The 18,073-nt window shown below is 34.8% G+C and overlaps 1 protein-coding gene across 3 annotated transcripts in view; it reads right to left on the bottom strand.

Moving 5' to 3' along the window:
* The window catches only part of PCDH7 (protocadherin 7), a 411,669-nt gene that overhangs the window by 199,789 nt on the left and 193,807 nt on the right, over positions 1–18,073 (bottom strand). The gene's annotated exons all lie outside the window — the stretch shown is intronic.

Raw genomic sequence — 18,073 nt, forward strand, 5'->3', positions numbered from 1 at the left:
TGTTTTCATACTTCCACAAAATTGCTGATTTCATTTCAATCAGCTGTCAGAATTGGTTGACTAGCATCCAATATAATAAACAGCATATGGGCCTGCTAATATATGTGAAGAACTTGTTCTTGTCTCACTCCCAACATACATGCTCTTTTATATTTCAGTTAAGTAATACATTTCCTGGGTTGGAGGGGGACTTGAATGTAAGCCATATGCCACATGAATTTCATTGTAAAAAATAATGGCTAAGCTTCTTTTGAGAATACTACACAGAAATAAATTAAATCTCAGTCTTAGTAGCCCTCTTTTGTACAAGGTGCTCAAAATATGCTTTTGTATGTTGCTCTTGTGTATTTCATGTTTATAAAGATATAATTTTATATTGTGTAACTAAAGTATTTTAAGTTTTTTAAATATTTAATCAATTAATGAGGATTTATTACAAGAGGAATCCTAAAGTCACCTTTTTTAAGTTAATACTTTATCAACTATGTGCTCTGAATTTCTCAATACAGATTTGATCAAAATTAGTTCCGAAAGTGTGATGACAAAAACTTCTTAAAAGTTCAAGGCCAAAATATTCACTCTTTAAAATGTGGACCAAAACTTTTAAAGTTTAATCCCTGGAGGATGAAGAAAGAGGTTAAATACACATTGCGTAGCCGAATGCAGTTTCAAAGCATTATCATAGCTCTGAGTCCCTCCTGCCTATGCATCAATGCTCCTCATTCTGGGCGGTTCACTGGTCTTAAATCCAGGCCTGTACTCACCAACCTTGCTCTGTTTTTCTTCTAACATGAACCCTATTAAACTTCCTACTCTGAACTGAGCCTTCCATTTTTTGCCGGTAAAAGAAACCAGTCAGGAAAAACATCAAAAGCAGGTATGCCCATGGGATGTTACATTCTGTGTAGGAGCATGTTTTCTCCCCAAATAAATGTGTATTCTAAATTTTCTTACATCAAATTTAGATTTGCAAAGCCAGGCCATGAATTGTAAGAAATGCCGAAGGCTTACTTCTTACAGTGGTTCATGCTTTTGAGATTTCAAATTACAACAGCATCCCATTTTTGCAAGGCATTACTAGAATATTCTCCAATACGTGTATTAGATTCTTTTATAGAGACAGTCATGTTCCTACAAGCCATAAATTTAATAAATTACCAGATATATAACTTTCATTCTCACATTTACATTACCAAGTATTTTATGGAGCAATTTTCGTAGAGCAGAGAGACTGTGCAATGATATAAATAAGTAAATAAATACTATTTCCACACAAAGCCCTAAATTCTAAAAGAAAATAAATATGCGTAAGTCTCACAAGAATACCAGTCACTATTAACGAGAATTCAGCTATCAGTAGTTTCCATCTCAGATTGCCTCCATGAAGGTTTATTGCAAGTAATAGAAGGACTTCATTATAACAAGCACTGCAGAAGCCAGAAACGGAGTGATGGCTGGCTTCCAGTGCAGAGAGAACGAGCATGAAAAGCTTAATATACCACAATACCAAAACTGTTATTATAAATAACTGGTGCATTAACATCAGATTATCATACATTTTTAATAGAAACTTGAAATACCAACTCCGTCAGCATTGGTCTCGGGGCACAGGATTTCTTGTTGAGACCTGTTGTTACATGCTAGCAGTGCTAAGCCTAAGCGCTCCTAGGGATTTTTAGGCTGACATTAAAAAAGAAAATTCCTTGTAAGGAAAAACAGACCTTTAGGTGAATAAGATATTTTGAAATGATGAAATATTTGAGCAATCCAGTAAAATAATCTTGAAGCAATATTTTCAAATACTTACATAGCTAGTTTAACACAAACAACTATAAGTTGTCAAGACAAACAAGTTGTTGCAGTGTAGACGATGCTATAAGTCTATACCGCAAAAGTGTAAGTATACATTTTGTTCTTGGGGGTGGGCAGTAGCAGGCACTTGAAAACTACAGCCTTAAGTTAACTGCACACTTTTAATTGTACAGAAAGCTACAGCCTTAAGTTAACTGTACTGTTTCTTTTGTTAGTATTTTTTTTTAAAGGATTATATTGGATTCCTGGTTGGCACGTTAATTAATAAGAGAAAGTGATCCAAATGTTAAAAGCACATGGACTACAAATTTTCTATTTGCGATTTAATAAAACCTACTTTAATGTATAAAAGATTACTTATGTTTATGATGTTAAGTCTCTATACGGTGAGAGGCTGTCAAGTTTGCAACTAATGAAACTATTGACTGTAATTTAATAGAACATCTCCAAAATAAAATATTTCTGAAGGCATAATTTATTTCTCAAATTAGTTTTGGGATGTGCTGTGGCCTTCTCAGCCCAGCCCATTAATAAGGAAGGGTATGTGTGGACATGTCTGTTGTTGCGTGCGTACGGGAGTTTACGTCTCCCAGATGCCTGATGCTAGATCATCTTACAGTTTGCTCACAAATTTCAGGATGAGTGTCCAAAATATCCAGTAACAGAGGTCTTATTTTCCACATGCTGAGCTAGCAAATAAAACATTCACCCTCAAAATTGTTTAAGAAGGCATACCAAGTACATGTAGATAGTTCATAAAGTCCAGTCAATAAGGACACTGGCTAAATGAAGTTCGAACAATATTATAATGGGCCCTTTTGCTCGTTGGCATAACCTTCATTTAGAAAGATGTGCGTCTGAGCAATAACAGGTAGCAATATTTCTCAAGCAGCTAAAATGAAAAAGGCTCAGAGGCAGGCATCTCTCCATGTGCTATATTATGTCCCCTGTTATTTTCTCCCTTATTGAGGCCAGAGAACTCCCTTCGCCACTTCAGAAATGCCATGCCTTCTTCCCAAGGAAAGAAACAAAGGCCTTAGCACTGATGTAAATTCTTAGCACAGTGCCCTTAGCGTTGTGTGTGTGTGTGTGTGTGTGTATGTGTGTGTTTGTGTATATACGTACATATACACACACACGATATTCATATATATATAGCTATACATATGAATTGTCTCATATATATGAATTATCATGTATATATTACATATATGAATGACAATTACAAATGAACAGCTGAATTTTCATTTGCTTAATAACTAGGTCAATTATTAGCAAGTTAATAGGACAGCTTCTCAGTGAAAAAAGATGATTTTTTTACTTTACCTTACATTGAAATATGCATTCTCTTTTTTTCATGAGTGTTTCCAAATAAATGAAGTAATTCCATATCAAATAAAATATTATTTTAGTATGAAAAACAAATTACAATATATTAAATGTCAGCATCCACTGAGTCATCAATCTACTTTGTAAGGCATGTCTTCTCCTGAGCACAAGAAAATGGAGTGAGACATAATACTTGAGAACAGGTGAGCTGGAAACTCTTCTGTGCAGATGACAAATATGGCCTTTTACTCATTTATTCTAGTGATTTCATCTGATGTATTTTAATTTGTTATTGTACGTAAAGAAACTTCCTAAGCAAGTTTGAGCAAGTTCAATAATGCAGATCAACTAATAATAGCTATAATTAAAATAATTATTCCCTAGAAAGGCCAGGGGACTTGTGCTATAGTTAAAATGTGTGCCTAAGTCTCTAAATCTCTATTTTCTAACTTGGTCATATATTATAAAAATCACGGTATTTAACACAGTCTGGTAGTTGTGAAGGTAATGATAGGTGTATGGAAGTCTTTTTCCTATACCTAGCCTACAGAGAGAAAAAATAAAAAAAAATAATCCCACTAAGTTTACATACTAATCTGAAACATTTTGCTTATCTTGTAATTTCCAACATTATTGAGAAAATATTAAAAGTACTATAGTGTTTAAACATCTTTTACTACTTGCTTTATTGAATAAACTGCATAATTAAAAAGTTAATTGCTTTGTTATCACAATCTTTGAAAGTCTCTGGACCAACTCCAGAACAGGCTTCTAACTCTCTTTTCCTGTACACATGTGTTATTCCATTGAGTGAAGCATCTCCCCAACCGTGGCAGAAGGATGCCCTAAATCTGCGTGCATGTGTATACAGAATGCACTAGCAACAAAATTGAAGCATATGAAATATAACTATTAAGTTTAACCAGTGAATAAAGTACCTGGGATTAATTCTTACCCTATTACAGGTATACTGTATGGTACATCTACACTTCGAATTCAGTAAGTTCTGTGACTTTAAGCTAAATGACATGTAATGAAATTCAAGATATTGACTCTGTTATGTTGTGATTCTTAAGAAAAAAGGTCCATTAGCCTCTTTCAGATTTTTGTGATATGAACATTTGATTATTTCCTTGGAAACCCTAAGTATCAACATTTATGTTACACCACAATTTATAGTGGTTTTCACTGATGAAATAAAATTTGGCTTTACACAAAATTATGAAAAACATACTGTTTTTAATAAGTTTTTCATATAAATAATAGGGGAATCTCCCCTGAAAGTAGGTAGGGAATGAATCACTGCCTGACTTAGATGAGACAATGAGATCAGTGATTTGCCCAAAGCTACATAATAAGTTAGTACTTACATGACATATAAAACAAAGGCTAATTTTTTCTACTTACATTTTAAAATAGAAATTATTATAATGGCTATAATAGGTTTTTAAGGCTTTGAATGCAATTATGCAAATATAGCTTTTCAGAGCTAATAGCAACAAAACAGGAATAATAAATAGTGACAGCTGCGATATATTGAACACTTAGTGTTGTCAGATATTAACCACAATTTTACTTATCTTCCCGTCTTTATCATCTATAAAATACAGGTAATAGTACCCTCCTCAGAATGATTCTACAAAATAAATTAAGATGTAGAGCCCTCAGATTAGTACTAATGTACAGTAACAGTTTAAGTTTATTAGTTTAGTTTTCCCTTATGTTTTTATCATTTATTTTTATATACTTGATAAGGGTACTATTTCATTGTTCTAGTAAAACCTTGTTGAGAGATTATCCTCTTTGTGTTATATTGCTCTTTTCTGGTCCTTCTCTCTTGAGAAGTGTGCATAAGTCTAAAATTCATTTGTTTCTGACATGAGAGATACTTCATGATGGCTTGATCCCTATTTAGTCTCTTTCTTTATCCCTTTCTGTTTGAATTATATTATAATTAGGGTGTTTTGTACTGTGTCCTGAAAATTATCTCAAATACCCCACAAAAGTTGATTTTTGCAATTACAAATGTATCAGGTTTAATTAGCAATTTAGAAGGAGATGTGACTAAGTGGGATGAATTGGTGCCCACTTGGTAGAGTCTACCCATGCCCTGATTTGCGACAGCTTTACACAGCTTATCTTACTGGCATGATTATTTGAGAATTGTCTGTAATCTCAGTCTTTTAAGTATTGCTCTGTTACTGGGCATGGAGTGATCTTTAATAATTATTTGATGGCTATCTCTGTGAGCTACTGGTTTCTGTCATTTGCTACTTCTTAATAATAAATTCAGAAAAATACACACAGGCCTCTTTGAGGCAGAAGCTATTTAGCTGCAGAAAATAAATGTGAATCTATTAATATATTTTGATATATATCTGCTGTAAATAGTGACACTTGTTCACAGGAGATAGTGAGCCATGTGCTCTTAACCTTGGAAACCAATAAGAAATTCAAAAGTGGCCAACACAAACAACTTATCTTGAAGGCAAGTTATAAGGGAAGCCAGTGACCATGACTGTAGGCAAGCAAACAATATACATTTAATAAATAGGATGGACATTGTGAGTCTGATTTAATATGGAAGAAAAGAACCGTGCTTTAAAAAAGATGATTTTTAAGGAATCTATAAGTGAACATAGCATCATAATAATTTGATATAATTTTACTAAATACTATGTACTTAAAAATTTATGTTCATGTATAGCTGTACATTTACCTTTAAAAGAAAATAACGTAGTGATTATTATAATTATTGTCCCCGCCCCCTCCAGGTAGTTCAGTTGTTAGAGCATGGTCCCCATAGGCCAAGGCTCAAGCACATTCAAGAAGTAGCCACTGATTAATAAATAAGTAGAACAACAAAACCAGGTCTGTCTGTCTGTCTGTCTGTCTGTCTCTTTCTCTCTCTCTCCTCCATTCCCTCCTTTCTCTTTCTTTGAAAATAAATAAATTTAAAAAAACTATTTTAAAAATAATAAATTTTGTTCCCATTTTATGTGAATTATTCTCGGTTTCCTTCCTGAAAATATGATAGAGCTTGACCTAGGACCCAAACTTTTGGCATCGAACAAATCTACATATTAAATTATATACTACAACACAGTGAAATTCAGTTGGATTGAAGAAGGATGTTTAAAACTAAAAACTGATTGAACAGACTTTGCTAAAAAGTATCCCCCAAGGAGTACTGAAAATTCACTGTCTGAACTGACTCGAATATAATGACTTTTGGTAGAGAAAATGAATTACTTGATCTTCAGAATGTCATAGAAAAGATATTATGAGGAAGAAAATGTGCATGGGATGAAGGTTGGAGAGGCAAAGGAGTCAGGTTATTAGAATAGATAAAGAAATAATAGATAAAGAAAAAATATGAAACCTCAGAGTCAGTCTTGGGGATAGTCCTTCAATCCCCCTTCAAAAATGAAGTGACTGTCAGAGAAACCGGGAATTTGCCACCAGGGTAAAGAAGAGCAATATGTGGTCCCTGTTATCCTCAAAAACTTAAAAATATATATATAAACGCTAGTAATCAAGTCAGAAGTCCTATGCTTTGTGCTCTGAAATAGAATGTGGTTACTTAAGAAAAACACACATGAAAACCCCTAAAACCATGGACATTGATGGAACTAATTTGAAAGCTCTTTGATCCTGGGGGCATGGACTGTAAGAGAAAAACACATGGGGTTTGATTTCACAAAAGAAGATAAAAACAGTCTGGGGCTGAAAGAGGCGAGAATTAGATTTCAGATCAGCATTATTCTGGGAGGAAGAGATGAACCAATGTTGTCCAGGAAACTAGAAGTGCCTCTCAAAATTGAATTCTTGAAGAACTAGTGAAGGCCGAATACAATTGATCACACTCAATAGAGGGCAGTTAGCCTGAGGGGAGAAAATATGGTTTCATGTGAACACACTGCTTCCAATCACCTTTTCAAAGGTGCCTCATTCAAAATGAAGGGAAATAACAAGCATTGGGCCCTAAACTCATTTTCCTCATGTATTCGTATAATTGAAGACTGAGTTTATTTTAGGGGAGAGTTACTGGAGAAATGAGGAGATAAACAATTTTTTAAAGTACACAGCAGTCTGGGAGACGTTTTTGATGTACAGGTTTGTGTGTCAGTTCCATACTCCAGAGTACGGGCAGGTAACTGTCAGGGGAGCAACAAAATTAATGAATGATTGCTTTGAGTGTTTAGATAATGCAAAGACCCTGTGCAAAAGGACCCAGAAGCAAGGAGAAAAACCAAGGGTAGCTATCTGAAAGCACCTAAGGCTGATACTAAGAAAGTCATCTAATTTAAAGAAAGAATATGCAAAATCCTTGAGATAATTTGAAAGAAAAGAGAAAACAAACCAACAAACAAGCACAACTTAGAGACACGGGGGAAAGTTAGAACCCAGGATGGCAAGAAGCCCTAAATCCAGGGAGCCAAAGCGATGTCTTTCAGTGGATGATCTCAACCAATGGTGGACGTGTTTCATCAGATCTCACCCAGCTCCACTGGGTCTGGATGCAGAAGTCTCTCTTCTGACTCCATCCTCAGCAGGCAATCTTTTAAAAGATAGATTGGTTTTCCTTGGTTCTTCTTTGAGATCAAGAGTATTGGAGAAGGAGAAGGGACTTCTTATTTCTTCAATGGAATATTCTCCTGTTAAAAAAGTAATCATCTAACATTTCAGGATATTGTAATGTCGTTAGGAGTTGGCCTTGGCTCAGTACAATTCTGCACACTGAAGAAATTGTGAATTTTGGACCTAAAAAATTTTTTTCAGGGACCACCTAGGGACCACTTGGAAACTAGACAGTAGTTTTTTCTTGGCATGAATTACATTTTCTTTTTCTTTTTAAAAATATTTTTATTTATTTATCTTTAGAGGGGAAGGGAAGGAGAGAAGGAGAGAAATATCAATGTATGGTTGCCTCTCGTGAGTCCCCTGCTGGGAACTGGCCTGCAACCCAGGCATGTGCCCTGACTGGGAATCAAACCGTGATTGTGTGGTTTGCAGGCCCTCACTCAATCCACTGAGCTACACCAGCCAGGGCACATTTTCATACATTCCCTTCAACGCTCCAGGATATGGAGAGAGCATCTATCAGGCTGAAAATAGACACATCTAGAGATGGTTGATGAGCCAAATAAATGTATTCATGATTAAATAGGAGGTGCATTTTGATTTGGAAATTATTTTGTAGCAATTGGTCAGGTTTTCTTGGACTAGAAAACAAGTTTTATCAATATAATCCCCACTCATAATTTTGGCTATGCAACAATGGACAAAGAAAAAAAAGAATAAACTTATGTGACATTGATGGTTGTCCTTTTTTAGATTAAAAACAACATCAAAAGTGACATCTGCCGGGAAAATCACTATTAGTAAGTCTTTGCACATAATATATTTGGAGTGATTTCTTCCCTTGCAAGATGTAGTAACTGTGGTAAACATCTTTGACATTGCGTTTCTGTGATTTTTTTTACACGTAAGATAGACTGGAATTTGACAGGCCTTGTACTATACTATTTGAATTTATTTTTCATGCAAATTCTGTTCTCATTAGTTTCTGTTCTGAAACATATCTATTTGAATAGTCACTAGCAATTGATGGCACAATTACGGTGCTCTACTCTTTAATCACAAACTAAATTGTGTTGTAATGACCAAGACAACATGATCAATTATTGGATCTTACCAAAAATGCAATTAGTCAGACACTATTTTAATTTCAAGCCAGTGAGATGGACAAATAATAGCCTACTATAAAATAAAACACAAAAGTCATAGGAAAGGCCAAAACTCATTTAAAAGAGTAATTACCATAAAACACAAGGAAAGATAGCAAAAGCTATTATTCAGAAATTGAGACTCTGTAGTTACTTTTAGAAAATTATGTGAAAACAAAGAAACAAGAAAACCTTGAACAATGGGCTCATAAGATGATTAGAAATTCATTAGTATAGATGTCAAGGAATGCAACCATGTCCTTGTCTCTGATAATGACCTTGTAATGGATTTGTTGATCTGAGAAGTTCTCAAGTGTATTTTTACATTATATTTCTTGGTCTTCAGCTTTCTTAGTGGCTTCATTTCTACTGAATTTTGATCAGCACGATTGAGCTCCTTGTCCATACAGCTAAATTCAGCAATTTTTGGACACCTATGAGTTGGGATTATTCCAGATGCATCACACTACGGTAAACAAGGCAAAGATCTTGCCCTCACGCCAGGTAGAGGATAGTGGGAGACAAGGGTTATAAAAGACAGTGAAGTCTCCTATTTCTCTTCATTAATCAAAATCTGTATAATCATGTGTCTACTTCTTTACCTCCAACTCTGCACCATGGGGCATTTGATAACCACTACTTTCTAACTCTAAATTTCTCCTTAGTGAGTCACATCAGTTTAAAAAATGTCCTTGTCAGCACCAAAACTTACTTTTCCATTATTCTCTTACATTTCAGTAGTTTTTCAGATTCTGTGTTAGACATCATCTTTTCTCTAGTAGCATATACAGAATTGACTGTCCTAGCTGTTCCCAAGATTCCAAAATTCCCAAGGTGCTAATGACTTAACGCTACAATACTTATCTATACTCTCAAGTTTCAGATACACAATTTCAGTCACCTGCTAGATATCACCTGAATGTTTAAAGGTACCCTAAACCCCATGTGCCTTAATCAGATCTATTCTCCAAGAAACATGCTACTCTATTTTATTTTTCCAAAGTTGGCAAACAGTACCACTGTTTTCCCCCAGGTTGGTATTCCTGGCATCACGTGCTGTTCTCTACAACCTCACTCATATTTCTGCTTATCAAATCTCTCCTTAACCATCTTGCAAGACTTGGCTACAATTTTTCATATACTTAACCCATATACTTCCCTGGCTGTAGTGCCAATGGATCTCTATAGGGCCTCTCATTCTTTTACTTCTCCACATCCAGTTCTGTACATCTCATTCTCTACCACACTACTTAAACGCACAGAAGGCAGAGTGTGTCTCACTCACTTTCAGATCCTCTATGAGAATTTGCATAGAGTAAGTGCTCAATAAATGGTTACTGAACTTGATGAATTCTCCTAATAGTCAAAATTCTCTGCTCATTGTATAAAGTTTCACCTATGGCCACTATGACCTTATGCTACAGATGCTGGGTTGGTGAAATGCAGCCTCACACTGAATAGGAACAATGTGCATAATTCAGTGTTGGCTCAGGAATGCAACTTCAGAGAAGCAAACCACTCTCAGATATAGGAGGATCTGCCCATCACCTCATTGATAGCAGGTCCTGAGCATTTCAGAGCAGAAATAACATCATAGAATATGTATTTTGCACTAAAAATGAATGAGTGGACAGTTTTCAAAAAGCAGGACACAGTTCTGCTATCTTTTTATAACCCGAACATTTCACGGCACATGGCACAGATTTCATTTGGACATACAGTATCAAAAATTAGTTTCTTATGTGATTGTCACATTGTAGCAGTTGAAAATCTGTTTTTAAGAGGTCATTTAAATTTTTACATGTTTCAAGTACTTTCTCATTTTCTAATAAACTTATACTTTTTGGATAGTAATGAGAAGACACACAAGATAATGAAAGTAATGTCAAAAAGCTATTTGCACAAATTAAGGAACATTTATCAGCAACAAGATACAAAAACAGGCTACCTACTGTCTATATTTCAGATAAAAAGGAATAGGACATAAAGACAAATACCCAGAAACTTAACCTGCAACTTGAGATTACAATTACAAAAACAATGTGTAGCCACAATATGAAGAACAAATTGCTGTTTTGATAAAAAAAATAATCTAATGCAATCTACTCTAATTATCTGTTTAATTTGAGTAAGATAATTAGTCTTCTGAAAACAATAACCTCTAAATATTATTTACAAGTTCTTACTCAGTTTGAAAGGCCTTATCAAAGCACAGATATTTTTAGTAATTGTTCATATTTGTAAAAAATGAGAAAACAGAGACATAAAACTACCTTGTTCTGTAGTTCAGACCTGGAATCAGTGTCTGTTGCCAATTTCATCAATGATAAATTATGAAGTTTTTTTTAAGTAATTACATTTAGCATACAAAAATATATAAAGAATAAAAGAACTGGATTTTTAAAAAAGAAAACAGACAGTGTGACTTAATTTAGCTTAACATGAACCTCCATGCCAATTTAATTGCTATTTTAACAATGTTGAAAATAGGTAAAAAGACAGGACACGATGCAGATAACATGTCAAGGCCTTCTTCTAGCACAAGATATTAGTTATTATCTGTAAATTTCCCATAAGTGCTTTCATAATCGTTTCATCTATATAACTATCTTCTCTTTTGTCTGCATTTCATCCACTCTAAACTTCTCTAATGAGCTTTCTCTTTTTAATATAGTGATTCACTACAATCACAGTTGTATCTCCCTAATCCAAGGACTTCCACCAAGAAAGCAGGGATTCTTTCCTATTAACTTTGGCTTCCTCCAAGAACCTTGGTTATATTTTATTTTCAAATCATGATTGTTGAATCAAAATAAATAACCAGCCCTGGCTGGTATAGCTTAGTGGATTGAGCATGGGCTGCAAACCAAAGGGTCACCAGTTCCATTCCCAGTCAGGCCACATGCCTGGGTTGTAGGCCAGGTCCACAGACGAGGGCATGAGAGTGGCAATCACACACTGATATTTCTCTACCTCTCTTTCTCCCTCCTTTTCCCTCTCTCTAAAAATAAATAAAATATTTTATAAAAATATCACCATCCTTATCACCATATAATTACTCCATTAAATAAGAGATATTATGGATACTATTGTGCTTTGTTTTACCGAAGAAAATTTCCTGACCAAAAAAAAAAAATAGAAGAGGGGACAATAGAGAGTGTTTTACCCTAAAAAAGGACTATTAAGATGAAGTAATTTCTCAATAAGTAGACTAGCCTCTGAAGTTGAGTGTTAACTACACTATAAAAGCCAAAAGATGCTTAAGAGTGTTGTTTTTCAGCAATATCAAGTTTTTAATAACAAGCTCTAAAAAAGAAATCTGTGGAAGAAGAGAGGTACACACAATCTATGAGCAAACACTGATGCAGGAAATATGAGCATAACACCTTCACTAAATAAGTTAAACATAGAATGCATTATCTAACAAGTGTACAGGAATTCCGATAAAGTGGATGCTTTAAGAGACTGGAGGCAACAAACCCTCTATCTGACCTCCAAAGTCACTTTGAGATTTGATGAGAGCTCACTCCATCCCCAATTGTCATAAGGGGTTAGCAGAGTAATTTAGTTTTAAATGACTGAATTAGAATAAAAAGAGTAGTATGACCATATGCTTTATTAGTGTTAATTATTAATACTGAGATTAAAAAAGAAAGCGCGGAGAGTTCAGTAAGCATACTAATTGAACACTGTTTTTCAGCTTGTTTTCCCTGCAGTGTGAATATTTTGTAGCAGTTCAAAAGGAAATCCACACCTAAAGGACACTCACTCAATTGGAGTGCTGGTGATAAAATGTAAAGCCTTTAAAGAGAGAGAGAGAGAGAGAGTAGAGAGTGTAGGAAGATGATAACGACTTTATCCCACCTTGAACAAAAAAGAGCACAGAGTTGGGTTGATTTGTCAGTAGGAGATAAAACCCTTCCTTCTCATTTTAGATCCTTGATGTGGTTAAAGATCACTGCTCCTGGTTGTTGCCCCTTGTCACCGCACAAAAATGAGAAATCCAATGAAAAGTGTTCAAGCTCAGATTATCATCCTTACCAGTAAGTATCGGAGGCGCTCTTTGCGAGATGAAACATTATATGATGTTTTGATGATGAACTGCTTGTGTTATGTCCAATTTACCTACTTAACAATAATCACGATTATTTTTATTATTATTCAAATAATAGCAGTAAATAGTGTTATCAATTTATATAGTGATATTACTTCTGCTGTTGTATTTACTTACAAATTATTAGGTATTAAGAAACCAAGATTCAAACCAACATCATTAGATTTCATAGCCTGTTTTTAAACCAATGCATGCTATCCACAATCATGCCTCTTCTACTTCAGGACCGCATCATCTTTAGGCTCTGTTAGACTATGCTGCTCCTTTTACAGAAAAGCTGCTGTACACACATCTGGATTTGCTGAGACCTGGCTTAGGGACAGTCTCTCTTATCACTATTTCTCCCTAGTCAACGTGAAGAAGTAGAAGTAATCAGGGATCTCCCAAGGTGAGGGCATGTGGACTTCTTGGGGACGCTTGGGAGACAGGGAGCCCATTCACAAAGAGCTGGATCAGCTTCAGTCAGACACTGGCCACCAGAGTGACACAATAAGATGCACAGCCATGAAAATAAATCCTTTGCAGGGAACATTAATCTCTTCCTACAGAAAAAATTGCAGAGCATTTGTTTGGAGGTATTAGGCTTATGCCACTGACAAGTGCATGGCAGAAGGACAGAAGAAGCCTCAGCTACATAACACGATCTAAATGAAAATAGCACAAGCCTACAGTGACTGGATGATACTGCCTCACAGATGACTGCTGAAAATTGGGGGTGGGGGGGAGTAGAGAAAAAGGGTGTCCTTTATGTCACAAAAATACATGAGTTTAGTCTACGTTCTCATTATCTTTGGTCATATAAAAATGGTGTTGCATACCCAAATAATATTTCACACAGATTCGCATTTATTTCTGAAAGCAATGAGGAAAGTCCACAGCAGATACCAAACAGGCTTGTGGTGGACGATACTACATTTTAACCTTCAAAGACAATGTCATCTAAACACTGGTTAAAACCTATGGAGTGAGAATGAGTAAAACAACAATTAAGTATAGCTTATATACGTCTGAAAAAGTAAGACATTTTGGATGTGGGAAATTAAAAAAATATTAGTGTACACAAATCAAAATTATATCTTAAATATCTGAAAGAATCAAAAGGCATAAATGTATGTAGCCATTTACTGTGGCCAAATTTCAGACCTCATTTAACTTCTTATAACCTGCCTTGTGGATCAACTACTATTTTCCTGTTTTAATTTATTTTAATGTCGTACTACTTGTAAGCTCACCTAGGGAAAAATACATACAGTTTTCTACCTTTTGTGCACTCTTACTCTGACCAAAGTTCACACTGTCAAGCAGGAAAGCAAATGTGCTTATTCTACTGTGAGATCACATAATCATAATGAATGTTTTTGAAGGGCATTGCACCCAGAGCAAGATCAAATGTACAGATGACTCTTGTCTACTGTGATTTGAGGAAGGCTCCAAAAGTGTCTCTTACACCGGCCTGCCGTGGCGCCAACCCCGCCATGGACCTGCTAGAAAATCACACCATTGAAATCAGTCCACACCTTTGATTTATGTAATACGTGTATTATCTACTGTTAGCATGCACATATGGTGCGTGGGCTGCAAGGAAAGCCTGAGAACTACTTCTGTGCTGCTCACATTAACACATATTATCAAATTTGCTCAACATCTCACTAAGAGGCCCAAAGGGCTCTTTCTGTTCTGGAGAGAAAAAGATATAAGAACAACTGAATCGTAAATAGAAAATGGCTGATTGTTGGATCTGGGTAAGATTCTAAAGTTCATTTCGTTAATTGCCTTCTAGATGATCAGAAGCAGACCCAGATGGAGCAAAATGACCTACCCAGCCCTAACAGCACAATTGGAGTTAGAAGTCAAGTGGAGTATTTTTGTATCTGAGTTATTAACCACTGCATCTTCTGAAGTAATACATAACGAAGACAAGCTAGCCTTGTAACTATCACTCGGGGGGGGGGGGGGACATCAGGAAGACTAAACAGACTGTGGCGTGAAGGCAGGGACTAAAGTAGATGGATACAATAGACCTAGAGAAATTGTTAAGATCACTCCAAGGGAAAGTGTGAAGACTCCTGTGTAATTAAAAGAAGGGCGAGCTTTTGCATAGTCAATGGTTTTCCTTAGTGTGATGGTGTTTGTACATTTAGTATTTGACTTTCACTTGAATTATCAATTCATTGCTGTAGGTTTTAATTATTTAACATTCCATTATCACATATTTAATCACTGCTCGACTTTCCACCATGAACTCTACATATTAAAATATTTCACTACACTAACTATATTTTAGTAAAATAATAAATAACCAATTTTCCCGACCTTATCAAGGGATCAGTTTGATATAATCATAAATAGATAACAAATAGTTAAAGTGGAAGAGGATATATTCGTGATTTTGTTCATGAACAAATGTATAATTCATAAAGGTTTTCCTAAAACATTTTTCAATGGTATAATTTCCATTACTTCTTTCCAGAACCCATGAGGTATAAATACTGCAGATTTGGATCTATCAAAATGGTGGGGACTGTTGTAATCATTATTAGACTCAGCTTTCAAGAAATTGTTTCTCCTCAGTCGTACAGTGCATTCTCTTTCTTAAACTGTACTTGTGATCTGTCACTAACTAGGTTGGAATATAAAGTAAAGCATATTATAGAAAGAAGTAAACCATAGACCTGCTTAGTGAAATTTTGTTTATCGTGCTAAAATACAGAAACCAGACAAAAGCTTTTGTAAAAGATGGGCATTTCATGGCTCATCTAGTTAAATTTCCCTGTGTTCAGCTCTGGCCGAACCACAGCATCTATGGAAACGTATTTTTTTTGCCATCAGCTTTGTCCCAATTTACACTCACTTTGCATTAGGACATTGGAATGTTAGAATGTCGTATAGCATTGCACTGAAAATCATCTTGTGAGTTTTACAATGAGGATTAATCCCCCAAATAGTTTTAACTGTACTGTTTCACCTAGGTTAAAATTCAAGGAAAATATTGGAGGCAATAATAATTAGAAACTAGGACAGCATCCAAAAAAGGTATTTTCATGGAAAATCCAATACAAATCCTGATTAAAACCTAACCAAGGAAAACACTGCCGATTACCTGGGTTCCAATTAAATGTGACAAATGGGTACTTGACAGGTTTCAATTCCAATTCTATTCATGTCAGAATGACCCATTAATATTGAAAATGAAATTACCAGAATTCAAGCAATACGTTTGTGCTTTACAGCTAGATGGAAGTCTGAAAACTTGGACACAACCAAACTCACTCAAATGTCAGCTGCTGCATTTGGATCACCCACAGTGAATCACGTCTCCTTCCATCATTACCTATAGATTAGCGCTAACATGAATCACAGCTAGCAGATGACAAATCGTTATGTAAACTCCGAATGTCAAGTGTCAGTCACACACACACAAAAAAAACACAGGAAAAATCAGTTAGTTACATTATGATGGTTCTTACTGCTGCCAAGACTAAAAACATAGTTATAAATAAGTAACTAAAAGTCTTTTTTGGCAAATGTGTCTTAATGAATTTTCTAGTCTCTACCAAGCTCATCTATAAAGTTTTCCATGACATGTATATTTCCTAAGAGTAAATGATGTGTGTTTGTCATATAGAATTATTTTTATTATTCATCATTTCTTATTTTAAAGGCACTGACAATCCTTAAACTAAAAAAAGCATTAAAATATGACTGTAATGCCAATGATACAGTTTCTATTAATATAGCTGACATCAAAAATAATTAATCATTATCTTGTTTACACTGAGACAAGTACTTTTAAAAACACAAATAAAATTAAATGGTATCATCGAAAGGCAATTCCAGATATAGTAATACCTTCATTGAATTAACCTGCCTTCCTAGGTATGTGCATGTACATGTGTGTGTATATATATAAAATTTGGCAGTATTTTAAATTTATTTTTAAATTTTGTGTAAAGCTTTTCAAACATATTTGCCTTAGATATATATTCACAAGCACTGTAATTCATATCAAATATTTTATACTCATTTAAAAATACTAAAGATAATTCTTAAAAACCATGCTAAACTCCCATTCACACAAGCATACACCACCATACACACAGATAAGCATGCCTTTATAGCCAGAAGGCAAAATGCCACTTAAACTCTAGATAATTAATCAGGAGGGATTATCAGTCACCAGAGCCTGATAGCATATCACCCAGATAACAATGTGGAAAAATAATTATTTAACATTGTTCAGATTTGCAGTAATTTAACTTGGGGTCACTTACGTATTACTCTCAAGTATTGAATTTTAATATTAATAAGTAAACTTCAGGAAAAAAATCAAATTTATCCTGCATTACTATGCTCTTTTTGCATATCATCACCAGAGAAACTGGTATATAACAAAAGGTTAGAATGTCTTAGTTCACTTGAGGTTTGGAATGATGAAAGACAAATTAATTTCAGGTTTTCACGAGATAAAATGTGTTTTATTTGTGGCCTTATTTTCCCTACATATAATATATTTCTGTATCGAAATACTAATAAACTTAGTAAGAAATTCACTATTCCATTATTAGACAAAAACCCATTCTTCAGACATTAACTTATTACCTAAAATAAAAACATCCATCTCCTAATTCTTTGGGGGGGCATAAACAAATGTATACATTTTATAAGTACTATTTGCAATCTTAATTTGATAACTTAAAGAAAAAATGTATATAAGGCCAATTTTTGTAATAATTGTGAGTATCATCTCACAACAGGGTAAGAATATAAAGTACTATGATTTGCTTTCCTCCTGTTTCCTTGCACAAAAATGAGTAAACCTCAAAGTTAAGTGAGTGGGGAATTCTAATACCGTGTACAATATACTTTTGAGAACAAGATAATACTGTTCTCCTTCCTAACTCCATTCCAGCTAACACTTGAAAGGAAATGTTTCAAAATGCTTTCCTAAATACCTAGGAGAAGAGTCAAGTTTGTTTGCTGTCATTTCTTTGCACTGAGACCAGATAGTTGCAATTGAAGAAACAGTTGCATGACAAAAATGAATAGAAGAAAACAATAACACAAGACCTTTCTCAAACTGCTATCGTTT

This window comes from Sturnira hondurensis, unplaced genomic scaffold, assembly GCF_014824575.4.
Source record: "Sturnira hondurensis isolate 20B ecotype Veracruz unplaced genomic scaffold, ASM1482457v3 Scaffold0000780, whole genome shotgun sequence".
NCBI classification, from domain to species: Eukaryota; Metazoa; Chordata; class Mammalia; order Chiroptera; family Phyllostomidae; genus Sturnira; species Sturnira hondurensis.